The sequence below is a fragment of the Carassius gibelio genome, chromosome A19 (assembly GCF_023724105.1).
Source record: "Carassius gibelio isolate Cgi1373 ecotype wild population from Czech Republic chromosome A19, carGib1.2-hapl.c, whole genome shotgun sequence".
NCBI lineage: Eukaryota > Metazoa > Chordata > Actinopteri > Cypriniformes > Cyprinidae > Carassius > Carassius gibelio.
In genome coordinates, this window is record NC_068389.1 from 1153268 (window position 1) to 1170204 (window position 16937).

Below are 16937 nucleotides of genomic sequence, written 5' to 3' on the forward strand. Positions count from 1 at the left end.
GAGACCGCCAAGGAATACCAGGTGCTTTAAGCTTTTGGAATTTTTTCACTTAGTATATAATAAATTTGGCAAAAAATAGAGTCAATGCCCGATCTCTGAATATAAGCAGGTTTGGGCCAGGTTAGTAATTGGATGAGAGACCGCCTAGGAATACCAGGTGCTTTAAGCTTTTGGGGTTTCTTTCCTACTTTTATAATGTACTGGCGAGTAGATTGGCTGATCTTTAAATAGCCTTCTCTTTGCAGCAGTCTTCGCTTATGGCCATACCAGCCTGGCTATGCCCGATCTTGTCTGATCTCGGAAGCTAAGCAGGTTTGGGCCTGGTTAGTGCCTGGATGGGAGACCGCCTGGGAATACCAGGTACTGTAAGCTTTTTTGAATTTTTTCACTTAGTATATAATAATTTTGCCAAAAAAATAGAGTCAATGCCCGATCTCTGAATATAAGCAGGTTTGCGCCAGGTTAGTACATGGATGGGAGACTGCCTGGGAATATCAGGTGCTTTAAATTTTTGGATATTTTTCACGAATTATATAATAATCTTGCAAAAAAAAAAAAAAAAGAAAAAAAAAGAGTCAATGCCCGATCTCTGAATCTTAGTAGGTTTAGGTCTGGTTAGTACTTGGATGAGAGACCGCCAAGGAATACCAGGTGCTTTAAGCTTTTGGAATTTTTTCACTTAGTATATAATAATTTTGCCAAAAAATAGAGTCAATGCCCGATCTCTGAATATAAGCAGGTTTGCGCCAGGTTAGTACATGGATGGGAGACTGCCTGGGAATACCAGGTGCTTTAAATGTTTGGATATTTTTCATGAATTATATAATAATCTTGCAAAAAAAAAAAAAAAAAAAAAAAAGAGTCAATGCCCGATCTCTGAATCTTAGCAGGTTTAGGTCTGGTTAGTACTTGGATGAGAGACCGCCAAGGAATACCAGGTGCTTTAAGCTTTTGGAATTTTTTCACTTAGTATATAATAAATTTGGCAAAAAATAGAGTCAATGCCCGATCTCTGAATATAAGCAGGTTTGGGCCAGGTTAGTACATGGATGGGAGACTGCCTGGGAATACCAGGTGCTTTAAATTTTTGGATATTTTTCACGAATTATATAATAATCTTGCAAAAAAAAAAAAAAAAGAAGAAGTCAATGCCCGATCTCTGAATCTTAGCAGGTTAAGGTCTGGTTAGTACTTGAATGATAGACCGCCAAGGAATACCAGGTGCTTTAAGCTTTTGGAATTTTTTCACTTAGTATATAATAAATTTGCCAAAAAATAGAGTCAATGCCCGATCTCTGAATATAAGCAGGTTTGGGCCAGGTTAGTACTTGGATGAGAGACCGCCTAGGAATACCAGGTGCTTTAAGCTTTTGGGGTTTCTTTCCTACTTTTATAATGTACTGGCGAGTAGATTGGCTGATCTTTAAATAGCCTTCTCTTTGCAGCAGTCTTCGCTTATGGCCATACCAGCCTGGCTATGCCCGATCTTGTCTGATCTCGTAAGCTAAGCAGGTTTGGGCCTGGTTAGTGCCTGGATGGGAGACCGCCTGGGAATACCAGGTACTCTAAGCTTTTTTGAAATTTTTCACTTAGTATATAATAATTTTGCCAAAAAATAGAGTCAATGCCCGATCTCTGAATATAAGCAGGTTTGCGCCAGGTTAGTACATGGATGGGAGACTGCCTGGGAATACCAGGTGCTTTAAATGTTTGGATATTTTTCACGAATTATATAAAAATCTTGGAAAAAAAAAAAAAAAAGAGTCAATGCCCGATCTCTGAATTTTAGCAGGTTTAGGTCTAGTTAGTACTTGGATGAGAGACCGCCAAGGAATACCAGGTGCTTTAAGCTTTTGAAATTTTTCACTTAGTATATAATAATTTTGCCAAAAAATAGAGTCAATGCCCGATCTCTGAATATAAGCAGGTTTGCGCCAGGTTAGTACATGGATGGGAGACTGCCTGGGAATACCAGGTGCTTTAAATGTTTGGATATTTTTCACGAATTATATAATAATCTTGCAAAAAAAAAAAAAAAAAAGAAAAGAGTCAATGCCCGATCTCTGAATCTTAGCAGGTTTAGGTCTGGTTAGTACTTGGATGAGAGACCGCCTAGGAATACCAGGTGCTTTAAGCTTTTGGGGTTTCTTTCCTACTTTTATAATGTACTGGCGAGTAGATTGGCTGATCTTTAAATAGCCTTCTCTTTGCAGCAGTCTTCGCGTATTTTTTCACTTAGTATATAATAAATTTGGCAAAAAATAGAGTCAATGCCCGATCTCTGAATATAAGCAGGTTTGGGCCAGGTTAGTAATTGGATGAGAGACCGCCTAGGAATACCAGGTGCTTTAAGCTTTTGGGGTTTCTTTCCTACTTTTATAATGTACTGGCGAGTAGATTGGCTGATCTTTAAATAGCCTTCTCTTTGCAGCAGTCTTCGCTTATGGCCATACCAGCCTGGCTATGCCCGATCTTGTCTGATCTCGGAAGCTAAGCAGGTTTGGGCCTGGTTAGTGCCTGGATGGGAGACCGCCTGGGAATACCAGGTACTGTAAGCTTTTTTGAAATTTTTCACTTAGTATATAATAATTTTGCCAAAAAAATAGAGTCAATGCCCGATCTCTGAATATAAGCAGGTTTGCGCCAGGTTAGTACATGGATGGGAGACTGCCTGGGAATATCAGGTGCTTTAAATTTTTGGATATTTTTCACGAATTATATAATAATCTTGCACAAAAAAAAAAAAAAAGAAAAAAAAAGAGTCAATGCCCGATCTCTGAATCTTAGTAGGTTTAGGTCTGGTTAGTACTTGGATGAGAGACCGCCAAGGAACACCAGGTGCTTTAAGCTTTTGGAATTTTTTCACTTAGTATATAATAATTTTGCCAAAAAATAGAGTCAATGCCTGATCTCTGAATATAAGCAGGTTTGCGCCAGGTTAGTACATGGATGGGAGACTGCCTGGGAATACCAGGTGCTTTAAATGTTTGGATATTTTTCATGAATTATATAATAATCTTGCAAAAAAAAAAAAAAAAGAGTCAATGCCCGATCTCTGAATCTTAGCAGGTTTAGGTCTGGTTAGTACTTGGATGAGAGACCGCCAAGGAATACCAGGTGCTTTAAGCTTTTGGAATTTTTTCACTTAGTATATAATAAATTTGGCAAAAAATAGAGTCAATGCCCGATCTCTGAATATAAGCAGGTTTGGGCCAGGTTAGTACATGGATGGGAGACTGCCTGGGAATACCAGGTGCTTTAAATTTTTGGATATTTTTCACGAATTATATAATAATCTTGCAAAAAAAAAAAAAAAAAAGAAGAAGTCAATGCCCGATCTCTGAATCTTAGCAGGTTAAGGTCTGGTTAGTACTTGAATGATAGACCGCCAAGGAATACCAGGTGCTTTAAGCTTTTGGAATTTTTTCACTTAGTATATAATAAATTTGCCAAAAAATAGAGTCAATGCCCGATCTCTGAATATAAGCAGGTTTGGGCCAGGTTAGTACTTGGATGAGAGACCGCCTAGGAATACCAGGTGCTTTAAGCTTTTGGGGTTTCTTTCCTACTTTTATAATGTACTGGCGAGTAGATTGGCTGATCTTTAAATAGCCTTCTCTTTGCAGCAGTCTTCGCTTATGGCCATACCAGCCTGGCTATGCCCGATCTTGTCTGATCTCGTAAGCTAAGCAGGTTTGGGCCTGGTTAGTGCCTGGATGGGAGACCGCCTGGGAATACCAGGTACTCTAAGCTTTTTTGAAATTTTTCACTTAGTATATAATAATTTTGCCAAAAAATAGAGTCAATGCCCGATCTCTGAATATAAGCAGGTTTGCGCCAGGTTAGTACATGGATGGGAGACTGCCTGGGAATACCAGGTGCTTTAAATGTTTGGATATTTTTCACGAATTATATAAAAATCTTGCAAAAAAAAAAAAAGAGTCAATGCCCGATCTCTGAATTTTAGCAGGTTTAGGTCTAGTTAGTACTTGGATGAGAGACCGCCAAGGAATACCAGGTGCTTTAAGCTTTTGAAATTTTTCACTTAGTATATAATAATTTTGCCAAAAAATAGAGTCAATGCCCGATCTCTGAATATAAGCAGGTTTGCGCCAGGTTAGTACATGGATGGGAGACTGCCTGGGAATACCAGGTGCTTTAAATGTTTGGATATTTTTCACGAATTATATAATAATCTGGCAAAAAAAAAAAAAAAAGAAGAAGTCAATGCCCGATCTCTGAATCTTAGCAGGTTAAAGTCTGGTTAGTACTTGAATGATAGACCGCCAAGGAATACCAGGTGCTTTAAGCTTTTGGAATTTTTTCACTTAGTATATAATAAATTTGGCAAAAAATAGAGTCAATGCCCGATCTCTGAATCTTAGCAGGTTTAGGTCTGGTTAGTACTTGGATGAGAGACCGCCAAGGAATACCAGGTGCTTTAAGCTTTTGGAATTTTTTCACTTAGTATATAATAAATTTGGCAAAAAATAGAGTCAATGCCCGATCTCTGAATATAAGCAGGTTTGGGCCAGGTTAGTAATTGGATGAGAGACCGCCTAGGAATAGCAGGTGCTTTAAGCTTTTGGGGTTTCTTTCCTACTTTTATAATGTACTGGCGAGTAGATTGGCTGATCTTTAAATAGCCTTCTCTTTGCAGCAGTCTTCGCTTATGGCCATACCAGCCTGGCCATGCCCGATCTTGTCTGATCTCATAAGCTAAGCAGGTTTGGGCCTGGTTAGTGCCTGGATGGGAGACCGCCTGGGAATACCAGGTACTCTAAGCTTTTTTGAAATTTTTCACTTAGTATATAATAATTTTGCCAAAAAATAGAGCCAATGCCCGATCTCTGAATATAAGCAGGTTTGCGCCAGGTTAGTACATGGATGGGAGACTGCCTGGGAATACCAGGTGCTTTAAATGTTTGGATATTTTTCACGAATTATATAATAATCTTGCAACAAAATAAAAAAGAGTCAATGCCCGATCTCTGAATCTTAGCAGGTTTAGATCTGGTTAGTACTTGGATGAGAGACCGCCAAGGAATACCAGGTGCTTTAAGCTTTTGGAATTTTTTCACTTAGTATATAATAAATTTGGCAAAAAATAGAGTCAATGCCCGATCTCTGAATATAAGCAGGTTTGGGCCAGGTTAGTAATTGGATGAGAGACCGCCTAGGAATACCAGGTGCTTTAAGCTTTTGGAATTTTTTCACTTAGTATATAATAAATTTGCCAAAAAATAGAGTCAATGCCCGATCTCTGAATCTTAGCAGGTTTAGGTCTGGTTAGTACTTGGATGAGAGACCGCCAAGGAATACCAGGTGCTTTAAGCTTTTGGAATTTTTTCACTTAGTATATAATAAATTTGGCAAAAAATAGAGTCAATGTCCGATCTCTGAATATAAGCAGGTTTGGGCCAGGTTAGTAATTGGATGAAAGACCGCCTAGGAATACCAGGTGCTTTAAGCTTTTGGGGTTTCTTTCCTACTTTTATAATGTACTGGCGAGTAGATTGGCTGATCTTTAAATAGCCTTCTCTTTGCAGCAGTCTTCGCTTATGGCCATACCAGCCTGGCTATGCCCGATCTTGTCTGATCTCGGAAGCTAAGCAGGTTTGGGCCTGGTTAGTGCCTGGATGGGAGACCGCCTGGGAATACCAGGTACTGTAAGCTTTTTTGAAATTTTTCACTTAGTATATAATAATTTTGCCAAAAAATAGAGTCAATGCCCGATCTCTGAATATAAGCAGGTTTGCGCCAGGTTAGTACATGGATGGGAGACTGCCTGGGAATATCAGGTGCTTTAAATTTTTGGATATTTTTCACGAATTATATAATAATCTTGCAAAAAAAAAAAAAAAAGAAAAAAAAAGAGTCAATGCCCGATCTCTGAATCTTAGTAGGTTTAGGTCTGGTTAGTACTTGGATGAGAGACCGCCAAGGAATACCAGGTGCTTTAAGCTTTTGGAATTTTTTCACTTAGTATATAATAATTTTGCCAAAAAATAGAGTCAATGCCCGATCTCTGAATATAAGCAGGTTTGCGCCAGGTTAGTACATGGATGGGAGACTGCCTGGGAATACCAGGTGCTTTAAATGTTTGGATATTTTTCATGAATTATATAATAATCTTGCAAAAAAAAAAAAAAAGAGTCAATGCCCGATCTCTGAATCTTAGCAGGTTTAGGTCTGGTTAGTACTTGGATGAGAGACCGCCAAGGAATACCAGGTGCTTTAAGCTTTTGGAATTTTTTCACTTAGTATATAATAAATTTGGCAAAAAATAGAGTCAATGCCCGATCTCTGAATATAAGCAGGTTTGGGCCAGGTTAGTACATGGATGGGAGACTGCCTGGGAATACCAGGTGCTTTAAATTTTTGGATATTTTTCACGAATTATATAATAATCTTGCAAAAAAAAAAAAAAGAAGAAGAAGTCAATGCCCGATCTCTGATTCTTAGCAGGTTAAGGTCTGGTTAGTACTTGAATGATAGACCGCCAAGGAATACCAGGTGCTTTAAGCTTTTGGAATTTTTTCACTTAGTATATAATAAATTTGCCAAAAAATAGAGTCAATGCCCGATCTCTGAATATAAGCAGGTTTGGGCCAGGTTAGTACTTGGATGAGAGACCGCCTAGGAATACCAGGTGCTTTAAGCTTTTGGGGTTTCTTTCCTACTTTTATAATGTACTGGCGAGTAGATTGGCTGATCTTTAAATAGCCTTCTCTTTGCAGCAGTCTTCGCTTATGGCCATACCAGCCTGGCTATGCCCGATCTTGTCTGATCTCGTAAGCTAAGCAGGTTTGGGCCTGGTTAGTGCCTGGATGGGAGACCGCCTGGGAATACCAGGTACTCTAAGCTTTTTTGAAATTTTTCACTTAGTATATAATAATTTTGCCAAAAAATAGAGTCAATGCCCGATCTCTGAATATAAGCAGGTTTGCGCCAGGTTAGTACATGGATGGGAGACTGCCTGGGAATACCAGGTGCTTTAAATGTTTGGATATTTTTCACGAATTATATAAAAATCTTGCAAAAAAAAAAAAAGAGTCAATGCCCGATCTCTGAATTTTAGCAGGTTTAGGTCTAGTTAGTACTTGGATGAGAGACCGCCAAGGAATACCAGGTGCTTTAAGCTTTTGAAATTTTTCACTTAGTATATAATAATTTTGCCAAAAAATAGAGTCAATGCCCGATCTCTGAATATAAGCAGGTTTGCGCCAGGTTAGTACATGGATGGGAGACTGCCTGGGAATACCAGGTGCTTTAAATGTTTGGATATTTTTCACGAATTATATAATAATCTTGCAAAAAAAAAAAAAAAAAAAAAAAGAGTCAATGCCCGATCTCTGAATCTTAGCAGGTTTAGGTCTGGTTAGTACTTGGATGAGAGACCGCCAAGGAATACCAGGTGCTTTAAGCTTTTGGAATTTTTTCACTTAGTATATAATAAATTTGGCAAAAAATAGAGTCAATGTCCGATCTCTGAATATAAGCAGGTTTGGGCCAGGTTAGTAATTGGATGAGAGACCGCCTAGGAATAGCAGGTGCTTTAAGCTTTTGGGGTTTCTTTCCTACTTTTATAATGTACTGGCGAGTAGATTGGCTGATCTTTAAATAGCCTTCTCTTTGCAGCAGTCTTCGCTTATGGCCATACCAGCCTGGCTATGCCCGATCTTGTCTGATCTCGGAAGCTAAGCAGGTTTGGGCCTGGTTAGTGCCTGGATGGGAGACCGCCTGGGAATACCAGGTACTGTAAGCTTTTTTGAAATTTTTCACTTAGTATATAATAATTTTGCCAAAAAATAGAGTCAATGCCCGATCTCTGAATATAAGCAGGTTTGCGCCAGGTTAGTACATGGATGGGAGACTGCCTGGGAATATCAGGTGCTTTAAATTTTTGGATATTTTTCACGAATTATATAATAATCTTGCAAAAAAAAAAAAGAGTCAATGCCCGATCTCTGAATCTTAGCAGGTTTAGGTCTGGTTAGTACTTGGATGAGAGACCGCCAAGGAATACCAGGTGCTTTAAGCTTTTGGAATTTTTTCACTTAGTATATAATAAATTTGGCAAAAAATAGAGTCAATGCCCGATCTCTGAATATAAGCAGGTTTGGGCCAGGTTAGTACATGGATGGGAGACTGCCTGGGAATACCAGGTGCTTTAAATTTTTGGATATTTTTCACGAATTATATAATAATCTGGCAAAAAAAAAAAAAAGAAGAAGTCAATGCCCGATCTCTGAATCTTAGCAGGTTAAGGTCTGGTTAGTACTTGAATGATAGACCGCCAAGGAATACCAGGTGCTTTAAGCTTTTGGATTTTTTTCACTTAGTATATAATAAATTTGGCAAAAAATAGAGTCAATGCCCGATCTCTGAATCTTAGCAGGTTTAGGTCTGGTTAGTACTTGGATGAGAGACCGCCAAGGAATACCAGGTGCTTTAAGCTTTTGGAATTTTTTCACTTAGTATATAATAAATTTGGCAAAAAATAGAGTCAATGCCCGATCTCTGAATATAAGCAGGTTTGGGCCAGGTTAGTAATTGGATGAGAGACCGCCTAGGAATAGCAGGTGCTTTAAGCTTTTGGGGTTTCTTTCCTACTTTTATAATGTACTGGCGAGTAGATTGGCTGATCTTTAAATAGCCTTCTCTTTGCAGCAGTCTTCGCTTATGGCCATACCAGCCTGGCTATGCCCGATCTTGTCTGATCTCGTAAGCTAAGCGGGTTTGGGCCTGGTTAGTGCCTGGATGGGAGACCGCCTGGGAATACCAGGTACTCTAAGCTTTTTTGAAATTTTTCACTTAGTATATAATAATATTGCCAAAAATAGAGCCAATGCCCGATCTCTGAATATAAGCAGGTTTGCGCCAGGTTAGTACATGGATGGGAGACTGCCTGGGAATACCAGGTGCTTTAAATGTTTGGATATTTTTCACGAATTATATAATAATCTTGCAACAAAATAAAAAAGAGTCATTGCCCGATCTCTGAATCTTAGCAGGTTTAGATCTGGTTAGTACTTGGATGAGAGACCGCCAAGGAATACCAGGTGCTTTAAGCTTTTGGAATTTTTTCACTTAGTATATAATAAATTTGGCAAAAAATAGAGTCAATGCCCGATCTCTGAATATAAGCAGGTTTGGGCCAGGTTAGTAATTGGATGAGAGACCGCCTAGGAATACCAGGTGCTTTAAGCTTTTGGGGTTTCTTTCCTACTTTTATAATGTACTGGCGAGTAGATTGGCTGATCTTTAAATAGCCTTCTCTTTGCAGCAGTCTTCGCTTATGGCCATACCAGCCTGGCTATGCCCGATCTTGTCTGATCTCGGAAGCTAAGCAGGTTTGGGCCTGGTTAGTGCCTGGATGGGAGACCGCCTGGGAATACCAGGTACTGTAAGCTTTTTTGAAATTTTTCACTTAGTATATAATAATTTTGCCAAAAAAATAGAGTCAATGCCCGATCTCTGAATATAAGCAGGTTTGCGCCAGGTTAGTACATGGATGGGAGACTGCCTGGGAATATCAGGTGCTTTAAATTTTTGGATATTTTTCACGAATTATATAATAATCTTGCAAAAAAAAAAAAAAAAGAAAAAAAAAGAGTCAATGCCCGATCTCTGAATCTTAGTAGGTTTAGGTCTGGTTAGTACTTGGATGAGAGACCGCCAAGGAATACCAGGTGCTTTAAGCTTTTGGAATTTTTTCACTTAGTATATAATAATTTTGCCAAAAAATAGAGTCAATGCCCGATCTCTGAATATAAGCAGGTTTGCGCCAGGTTAGTACATGGATGGGAGACTGCCTGGGAATACCAGGTGCTTTAAATGTTTGGATATTTTTCATGAATTATATAATAATCTTGCAAAAAAAAAAAAAAAAAAAAAAAAAGAGTCAATGCCCGATCTCTGAATCTTAGCAGGTTTAGGTCTGGTTAGTACTTGGATGAGAGACCGCCAAGGAATACCAGGTGCTTTAAGCTTTTGGAATTTTTTCACTTAGTATATAATAAATTTGGCAAAAAATAGAGTCAATGCCCGATCTCTGAATATAAGCAGGTTTGGGCCAGGTTAGTACATGGATGGGAGACTGCCTGGGAATACCAGGTGCTTTAAATTTTTGGATATTTTTCACGAATTATATAAAAATCTTGCAAAAAAAAAAAAAAGAGTCAATGCCCGATCTCTGAATCTTAGCAGGTTTAGATCTGGTTAATACTTGGATGAGAGACCGCCAAGGAATACCAGGTGCTTTAAGCTTTTGGAATTTTTTCACTTAGTATATAATAAATTTGGCAAAAAATAGAGTCAGTGCCCGATCTCTGAATATAAGCAGGTTTGGGCCAGGTTAGTACATGGATGGGAGACTGCCTGGGAATACCAGGTGCTTTAAATTTTTGGATATTTTTCACAAATTATATAATAATCTTGCAAAAAAAAAAAAAAGAGTCAATGCCCGATCTCTGAATCTTAGCAGGTTTAGGTCTGGTTAGTACTTGGATGAGAGACCGCCAAGGAATACCAGGTGCTTTAAGCTTTTGGAATTTTTTCACTTAGTATATAATAAATTTGCCAAAAAATAGAGTCAATGCCCGATCTCTGAATATAAGCAGGTTTGGGCCAGGTTAGTAATTGGATGAGAGACCGCCTAGGAATACCAGGTGCTTTAAGCTTTTGGGGTTTCTTTCCTACTTTTATAATGTACTGGCGAGTAGATTGGCTGATCTTTAAATAGCCTTCTCTTTGCAGCAGTCTTCGCTTATGGCCATACCAGCCTGGCTATGCCCGATCTTGTCTGATCTCGGAAGCTAAGCAGGTTTGGGCCTGGTTAGTGCCTGGATGGGAGACCGCCTGGGAATACCAGGTACTGTAAGCTTTTTTGAAATTTTTCACTTAGTATATAATAATTTTGCCAAAAAATAGAGTCAATGCCCGATCTCTGAATATAAGCAGGTTTGCGCCAGGTTAGTACATGGATGGGAGACTGCCTGGGAATATCAGGTGCTTTAAATTTTTGGATATTTTTCACGAATTATATAATAATCTTGCAAAAAAAAAAAAAAAAAAAAAAAAAAGAGTCAATGCCCGATCTCTGAATCTTAGCAGGTTTAGGTCTGGTTAGTACTTGGTTGAAAGACCGCCTAGGAATACCAGGTGCTTAAAGCTTTTGGAATTTTTTCACTTAGTATATAATAAATTTGGCAAAAAATAGAGTCAATGCCCGATCTCTGAATATAAGCAGGTTTGGGCCAGGTTAGTACATGGATGGGAGACTGCCTGGGAATACCAGGTGCTTTAAATTTTTGGATATTTTTCACGAATTATATAATAATCTTGCAAAAAAAAAAAAAAAAAGAAGAAGTCAATGCCCGATCTCTGAATCTTAGCAGGTTAAGGTCTGGTTAGTACTTGAATGATAGACCGCCAAGGAATACCAGGTGCTTTAAGCTTTTGGAATTTTTTCACTTAGTATATAATAAATTTGCCAAAAAATAGAGTCAATGCCCGATCTCTGAATATAAGCAGGTTTGGGCCAGGTTAGTACTTGGATGAGAGACTGCCTGGGAATACCAGGTGCTTTAAATTTTTGGATATTTTTCACAAATTATATAATAATCTTGCAAAAAAAAAATAAATAGAGTCAATGCCCGATCTCTGAATCTTAGCAGGTTTGGGCCAGGTTAGTACTTGGATGAGAGACCGCCTAGGAATACCAGGTGCTTTAAGCTTTTGGGGTTTCTTTCCTACTTTTATAATGTACTGGCGAGTAGATTGGCTGATCTTTAAATAGCCTTCTCTTTGCAGCAGTCTTCGCTTATGGCCATACCAGCCTGGCTATGCCCGATCTTGTCTGATCTCGTAAGCTAAGCAGGTTTGGGCCTGGTTAGTGCCTGGATGGGAGACCGCCTGGGAATGCCAGGTACTGTAAGCTTTTTTGAAATTTTTCACTTAGTATATAATAATTTTGCCAAAAAATAGAGTCAATGCCCGATCTCTGAATATAAGCAGGTTTGCGCCAGGTTAGTACATGGATGGGAGACTGCCTGGGAATACCAGGTGCTTTAAATGTTTGGATATTTTTCACGAATTATATAATAATCTTGCAAAAAAAAAAAAAGAGTCAATGCCCGATCTCTGAATTTTAGCAGGTTTAGGTCTAGTTAGTACTTGGATGAGAGACCGCCAAGGAATACCAGGTGCTTTAAGCTTTTGGAATTTTTTCACTTAGTATATAATAAATTTGGCAAAAAATAGAGTCAATGCCCGATCTCTGAATATAAGCAGGTTTGCGCCAGGTTAGTACATGGATGGGAGACTGCCTGGGAATACCAGGTGCTTTAAATTTTTGGATTTTTTTCACGAATTATATAATAATCTGGCAAAAAAAAAAAAAAGAGTCAATGCCCGATCTCTGAATCTTAGCAGGTTTAGATCTGGTTAATACTTGGATGAGAGACCGCCAAGGAATACCAGGTGCTTTAAGCTTTTGGAATTTTTTCACTTAGTATATAATAAATTTGGCAAAAAATAGAGTCAGTGCCCGATCTCTGAATATAAGCAGGTTTGGGCCAGGTTAGTACATGGATGGGAGACTGCCTGGGAATACCAGGTGCTTTAAATTTTTGGATATTTTTCACAAATTATATAATAATCTTGCAAAAAAAAAAAAAAAGAGTCAATGCCCGATCTCTGAATATAAGCAGGTTTGGGCCAGGTTAGTACATGGATGGGAGACTGCCTGGGAATACCAGGTGCTTTAAATTTTTGGATATTTTTCACAAATTATATAATAATCTTGCAAAAAAAAAAAAAAAAAGAGTCAATGCCCGATCTCTGAATCTTAGCAGGTTTAGGTCTGGTTAGTACTTGGATGAGAGACCGCCTAGGAATACCAGGTGCTTTAAGCTTTTGGGGTTTCTTTCCTACTTTTATAATGTACTGGCGAGTATATTGGCTGATCTTTAAATAGCCTTCTCTTTGCAGCAGTCTTCGCTTATGGCCATACCAGCCTGGCTATGCCCGATCTTGTCTGATCTCGTAAGCTAAGCAGGTTTGGGCCTGGTTAGTGCCTGGATGGGAGACCGCCTGGGAATACCAGGTACTCTAAGTTTTTTTGAAATTTTTCACTTAGTATATAATAATTTTGCCAAAAAATAGAGTCAATGCCGATCTCTGAATATAAGCAGGTTTGCGCCAGGTTAGTACATGGATGGGAGACTGCCTGGGAATACCAGGTGCTTTAACCCCTTTAAGTGCGAACATCGCCGACGGCCCCAGTTTATTATTGTTTCACTTTCACAGCACATTAAACATCATGGTCTTACTTCATCTGGACAAACTGTGCATCAATTGAAAGTTTAAAGACTCTAGTTTCGATATTTGACCAATATTTTGATAAAACATTGTTGCAGTGACAGATATTTAGTGATTTATGTCAGAAGTGCAAAATAATAAATCCGTATTATGCCACATTTTGAATAGAAATTAATCACTAACTAATATTCAGTCAGGTCAGCAGCGGTTTATTTGTGTTCACATAGACTCACTGAACAGCGTCAATAAGGATTTATAGACAAAAGATGCATATCTGCGGAGATATATGGATATTTTTACTGATGTTTACTTCATATTTCTTCAGACAGAATCGTCATTTCTATTCATTTTCCACGGATTTACGCGATCTGATGATAAACAGTCTCTCCCAGCGATCTGTGTGTGCGCAGTGGTGTCAGCTCGTGTGGTGTGTGACTCAGACTCTGATTGGGCCTTGCCAAATGTCAATCTTACAGTGTCATATATGGACACCGCCACATCGTGTCACATGCTTCCTGCACACTTCCTGGTAGTTATCTGGCCAAAACAACACTGAAACACCTCTGTACACACAAAATATCCAAATAATAAACCCGCGATTACGATAGTAAAGCTTGGTATGAGAATTTCTTGAGATCTGGGGCGTTTTAATAAAAAAAATCGAAAATGTACATGGAAAATGCTAACTTGTGCAGCGATGAAAAAGGCTACAAATAACATATTTTTACAACAGTAAACGACCAAATTCCATCCCTGATCGCTAAAGGAAGTTATTATAAACACTCGATCGGGGTTTAAAGTGAGTTTTGAGTAAAAGTGTGTTAATAATTTCATAAATTTTCTGCTGTAGCTAGATGCTAACGTTAGCTACAATGCTACTAATAGCAGGTGCTTTTCTTCTTCATAATGCATTTTTGTCTCAATAATTCACGTAAGGTCGTAAGAAAATGTTTTGTTGTATTTTTATAGTAAGACTTTTGATAAATAAGGGCTAAATGCAAAGAGAGACTGAAGTGAGATCGCTGCTTTGTTGCTTTGTAAAGCCTGAAAAACCACAATCAAGGCTAATAAAGGTGGAATAAAAACAAAAGAATAATGATAAAAGAATAATGCGGATAATGTGTCGTACCTGGCGGAGGTGTGAAAGACTCGTTTGGTGAGAACAATACAATCATGAAACGGGCAGTTTTCACAGCCAAACACACATATAAAACACACATCAGTGTTTACATGTGAGATCTTACAGAGATGACAAGGGCCATAAATCAATCTGATTAGCCTTCTCTAAAAACACACATGACATGGCCTTAGAAAATATTTCATAAAATTCACAGTTTTACAGATTCGATTATGACATTTTTTATGAAGTTTTGGAAGACTTGTGGCCTTAGCTACACTGTGTTTTCAAACTCATTTCCTACATCAACAATTTTTTAAATACATTTAAAACATATGTTTTTAATATTTTTATTTTTGTTTTTATGTTTGAGCTTATATATCTCTATTATCATAACAGTCTGAGTGATTCTGATTCCTGAACAGTAAACTTTAAAGTGTCAGCTTTGTGAACAAAGGTTGAATATGTATCTAGTCAGAAAGAATCATGAGCAGAAACCTTTTTATTTTGGGTATGTCATTTCTGTCTCCATGCCAAAAAAGGGGGGTTACTAGTAAGGGGTTAAATGTTTGGATATTTTTCACGAATTATATATTAATCTTGCAAAAAAAAAAAAAAAAAAGAGTCAATGCCCGATCTCTGAATCTTAGCAGGTTTAGGTCTGGTTAGTACTTGGATGAGAGACCGCCAAGGAATACCAGGTGCTTTAAGCTTTTGGAATTTTTTCACTTAGTATATAATAAATTTGCCAAAAAATAGAGTCAATGCCCGATCTCTGAATATAAGCAGGTTTGGGCCAGGTTAGTAATTGGATGAGAGACCGCCTAGGAATACCAGGTGCTTTAAGCTTTTGGGGTTTCTTTCCTACTTTTATAATGTACTGGCGAGTAGATTGGCTGATCTTTAAATAGCCTTCTCTTTGCAGCAGTCTTCGCTTATGGCCATACCAGCCTGGCTATGCCCGATCTTGTCTGATCTCGTAAGCTAAGCAGGTTTGGGCCTGGTTAGTGCCTGGATGGGAGACCGCCTGGGAATACCAGGTACTGTAAGCTTTTTTGAAATTTTTCACTTAGTATATAATAATTTTGCCAAAAAATAGAGTCAATGCCCGATCTCTGAATATAAGCAGCTTTGCGCCAGGTTAGTACATGGATGGGAGACTGCCTGGGAATATCAGGTGCTTTAAATTTTTGGATATTTTTCACGAATTATATAATAATCTTGCAAAAAAAAAAAAAAAAAAAAAAAAAGAGTCAATGCCCGATCTCTGAATCTTAGCAGGTTTAGGTCTGGTTAGTACTTGGATGAGAGACCGCCAAGGAATACCAGGTGCTTTAAGCTTTTGGAATTTTTTCACTTAGTATATAATAAATTTGGCAAAAAATAGAGTAAATGCCCGATCTCTGAATATAAGCAGGTTTGGGCCAGGTTAGTACATGGATGGGAGACTGCCTGGGAATACCAGGTGCTTTAAATTTTTGGATATTTTTCACGAATTATATAATAATCTGGCAAAAAAAAAAAAAAAGAGTCAATGCCCGATCTCTGAATCTTAGCAGGTTTAGGTCTGGTTAGTACTTGGATGAGAGACCGCCAAGGAATACCAGGTGCTTTAAGCTTTTGGAATTTTTTCACTTAGTATATAATAAATTTGGCAAAAAATAGAGTCAGTGCCCGATCTCTGAATATCAGCAGGTTTGGGCCAGGTTAGTACATGGATGGGAGACTGCCTAGGAATACCAGGTGCTTTAAGCTTTTGGGGTTTCTTTCCTACTTTTATAATGTACTGGCGAGTAGATTGGCTGATCTTTAAATAGCCTTCTCTTTGCAGCAGTCTTCGCTTATGGCCATACCAGCCTGGCTATGCCCGATCTTGTCTGATCTCGTAAGCTAAGCAGGTTTGGGCCTGGTTAGTGCCTGGATGGGAGACCGCCTGGGAATACCAGGTACTCTAAGTTTTTTTGAAATTTTTCACTTAGTATATAATAATTTTGCCAAAAAATAGAGTCAATGCCCGATCTCTGAATATAAGCAGGTTTGCGCCAGGTTAGTACATGGATGGGAGACTGCCTGGGAATACCAGGTGCTTTAAATGTTTGGATATTTTTCACGAATTATATAATAATCTTGCAAAAAAAAAAAAAAAAGAGTCAATGCCCGATCTCTGAATCATAGCAGGTTTAGGTCTGGTTAGTACTTGGATGAGAGACCGCCAAGGAATACCAGGTGCTTTAAGCTTTTGGAATTTTTTCACTTAGTATATAATAAATTTGGCAAAAAATAGAGTCAATGCCCGATCTCTGAATATAAGCAGGTTTGCGCCAGGTTAGTACATGGATGGGAGACTGCCTGGGAATACCAGGTGCTTTAAATGTTTGGATATTTTTCACGAATTATATAATAATCTTGCAAAAAAAAAAAAAAAGAGTCAATGCCCGATCTCTGAATTTTAGCAGGTTTAGGTCTAGTTAGTACTTGGATGAGAGACCGCCAA

At 38.3% G+C, this 16937-nt stretch overlaps 6 non-coding genes and 9 pseudogenes across 6 annotated transcripts; all 15 read left to right on the top strand.

Annotated features, from left to right (window-relative positions):
- The first annotated feature begins 253 nt into the window (after window positions 1-253).
- On the top strand, window positions 254-372 carry LOC127937679 (5S ribosomal RNA). The gene has a single exon (XR_008148463.1). It is a non-coding gene; the product is annotated as a 5S ribosomal RNA (ribosomal RNA).
- A 1081-nt stretch (window positions 373-1453) lies between these two features.
- On the top strand, window positions 1454-1572 carry LOC127936520 (uncharacterized; annotated as a pseudogene).
- An 867-nt stretch (window positions 1573-2439) lies between these two features.
- On the top strand, window positions 2440-2558 carry LOC127937681 (5S ribosomal RNA). Its single transcript, XR_008148465.1, has one exon. It is a non-coding gene; the product is annotated as a 5S ribosomal RNA (ribosomal RNA).
- Window positions 2559-3634: 1076 nt separating this feature from the next.
- Window positions 3635-3753, top strand: LOC127936522 (uncharacterized; annotated as a pseudogene).
- A 915-nt stretch (window positions 3754-4668) lies between these two features.
- Window positions 4669-4787, top strand: LOC127937394 (uncharacterized; annotated as a pseudogene).
- Window positions 4788-5557: 770 nt separating this feature from the next.
- On the top strand, window positions 5558-5676 carry LOC127937682 (5S ribosomal RNA). The gene has a single exon (XR_008148466.1). It is a non-coding gene; the product is annotated as a 5S ribosomal RNA (ribosomal RNA).
- A 1072-nt stretch (window positions 5677-6748) lies between these two features.
- LOC127936523 (uncharacterized) lies at window positions 6749-6867 on the top strand (annotated as a pseudogene).
- A 782-nt stretch (window positions 6868-7649) lies between these two features.
- LOC127937683 (5S ribosomal RNA) lies at window positions 7650-7768 on the top strand. Its single transcript, XR_008148467.1, has one exon. It is a non-coding gene; the product is annotated as a 5S ribosomal RNA (ribosomal RNA).
- A 913-nt stretch (window positions 7769-8681) lies between these two features.
- Window positions 8682-8800, top strand: LOC127936867 (uncharacterized; annotated as a pseudogene).
- Window positions 8801-9297: 497 nt separating this feature from the next.
- On the top strand, window positions 9298-9416 carry LOC127937684 (5S ribosomal RNA). The gene has a single exon (XR_008148468.1). It is a non-coding gene; the product is annotated as a 5S ribosomal RNA (ribosomal RNA).
- A 1353-nt stretch (window positions 9417-10769) lies between these two features.
- LOC127937685 (5S ribosomal RNA) lies at window positions 10770-10888 on the top strand. The gene has a single exon (XR_008148469.1). It is a non-coding gene; the product is annotated as a 5S ribosomal RNA (ribosomal RNA).
- A 937-nt stretch (window positions 10889-11825) lies between these two features.
- On the top strand, window positions 11826-11944 carry LOC127936166 (uncharacterized; annotated as a pseudogene).
- Window positions 11945-13004: 1060 nt separating this feature from the next.
- On the top strand, window positions 13005-13123 carry LOC127936984 (uncharacterized; annotated as a pseudogene).
- Window positions 13124-15376: 2253 nt separating this feature from the next.
- LOC127937879 (uncharacterized) lies at window positions 15377-15495 on the top strand (annotated as a pseudogene).
- A 787-nt stretch (window positions 15496-16282) lies between these two features.
- Window positions 16283-16401, top strand: LOC127936985 (uncharacterized; annotated as a pseudogene).
- Window positions 16402-16937: the final 536 nt, after the last annotated feature.